Raw genomic sequence first — 2,424 nt, 5'->3', positions numbered from 1 at the left:
ATCATTTACTATGTGACAGGCACATTAAATCCTCACAACATTCTCATTTTACAGATAAGAACACTAAGGCACAGAGAAGTTTCACAGATTGCCCAAGGTCAATCAAGTTCTTAAATGTCAAAAGAGGCACCCAAACCCCAACACTTGATTCCAGCACACACTGGTAGCCAGTCCCTTGCATCGTGTATTCACCAGATATTTGGCAAGGAAATTAACATCTCTGATCTCAGAATCCTTACCTGTAAAATACTGGCAGTAAATCTTGCATTGTAGATTGTTAGGAGACTAAAAAAAATCGTAGAAAGCATCTGACATTTTGTAGATGTTCAACAATTATTGCTATTATCATCATCACCATCATCAATACTATCTGGAGAACCAATAAGTGCTGAGAGATGACCATCATGGCAGTTATGTTCTCACTATAAATACAATCAGTATCATAATTTTGACAATTAACAATATCTGATGAGGTTCACCTGATAGATAAGTTACTCCTAATATTTTCATCAAAGCCTCTCAGATCTTCAGCAATCAACCATCCATCTGAATCAACAGGATTTCACATCACCATTCCGTTCATGGAATATCCTCATATCTGGAATTGCCAAAAGGATTAACTTTCCCATCAAGACTACATCTACTGTTTTGTGTGTTCACCAAGCCTACACTTTATCCCATTATGTCTACACATAAAACTAGTTTGTTATATGCTTTATCCTCCTCCCACTGTCTATACTTATAACCAGTTTGAACCATTCCTTCTTCCCCTGTCTCCATACTGCCTACACATACAGCCAGCTTTTCTATTTTGTCTAGACTGGTTGGCCAATTCAATCCATCAGACTGATTTTCTGGTCTGCATTGACTAACTACATTGACTCAACAATCAAGAGAAGTTGAATTGGTCATGCTTTTGAAAGACCATTAAGCTTCTTCATTGCCTTATTCTTACCCCAGTACCTGGCAGAAAAATCTAGCACATGGCGGGTGCCCAGTGTCTGAGGGTTAAACGACTGATGTTTATCCACATCCTATTTTCCTACCTTAGAAACACTGCTCCCTGGATCACAAGATTGGTTGCAAAAAGGTCCACCAAGGTAATGAGTGCCTTTGAAGTAGACAGAGTTAGCTAAATCCCCTGAAAATACTCAAGACAGGATCCTGACCAATTAATTAGCAGATTGAAAACGTGAAGTTCTCAATTCACATTGCAAAATGAATCAAGGCAGGTCACTGACTCTCACAGGTCTCCTTGTGTACCTGCTCCTGCACAACTTTCTGCTTCTTGAATAGCCTCAAGGAAATATCTGGAGCCTCCTGATCAATGTCAGGAGAGCAGAAGGCCGAGCTTCTCAGAATAGGCTCCAGCTGTCTCAGCTGTACCCTTTGTGGAACATAAATGGGAGGCCTGTATCAGCAAGTCCCACATCTCTGGGGAAAGAATCATCAGACTGCAATGTCCCAAATGGTGTCAGCAGCCAGATCTTTTATTCAATATGAACTTTTAGTTGTTCACCAACTCTGAACCTTTGCGTTGGGTATTTGATCATATCTCAGGGAAAGTGGAGGTAAGCAAATGTCTAGTCTCTCCAAGAAAAAAATTTAAAACACAACACCATCAGTGAGGGCAGGAGGACAGGAAAGGATATTATCGGACGTGTTTACTTGTTCTTGCCAAACCTAGCAATTTCCAGAAGAGGCAAAGAGAGATTATTAACCATTTATGAAATCTTGAATTAATAAAAACGCTGGCTCCATCTAAGGCTCTAACGGAAAGAAGGTGTGCTTCTTAATCAGGGAACCATTAACCAGGTGGCATCCCATTCTACAAGCATTTAACCATAATCACTTTAAGCCAGGCACACTTTATGCCCATGAACAGAGATGGGTGAGGTCATGTCTGCCTAAAGGAGCTCCCACTGTAATAATGGAAATAGGCATGCAGAGATGTACATGTTCAATACAATAAGTTAACAGCAGCACATGAAGTATGGGTGAGGGACAGTGGAAATGCAGAAAAAGGACTACTGGTGTACATGGTGTTTACAGACAGTTGAATTAGGACAGACACACCTGAGCTGGACTATAAAGGCATAATAGGAGGTTATCATGGAAAGAAGAGAGAAAGCACTGTCTGGACAGAAGGAACCCCAAAGGAGGGTACACTCTAGGCAAGTGGTTTTTCAAATCTTGCTTTAGGAAATAGTAGCCTTTGCTCACACAGAACCTTGATCAAAGGCTAGCAAAGCTACTCTCCATGAAGCAGGACGGGGCTCCTTTTCCATGCCATTCTCTCATCCTGCCCTTGGCCACTCCACACTTAACACACAGTGATCCTCACCAGATTCTCATGGAACCCGAGGGCTATACAAGCAGACTTAGGAAACCACTGAACGAAGCAATACAAATTCTGCATTTGCA

The sequence above is a fragment of the Mandrillus leucophaeus genome, unplaced genomic scaffold, assembly GCF_000951045.1.
Source record: "Mandrillus leucophaeus isolate KB7577 unplaced genomic scaffold, Mleu.le_1.0 Scaffold37, whole genome shotgun sequence".
In the NCBI taxonomy this organism is placed as follows: Eukaryota; Metazoa; Chordata; class Mammalia; order Primates; family Cercopithecidae; genus Mandrillus; species Mandrillus leucophaeus.
The sequence above is the reverse complement of the archived record's forward strand: the minus strand, read 5'-3'. Positions refer to the sequence as shown.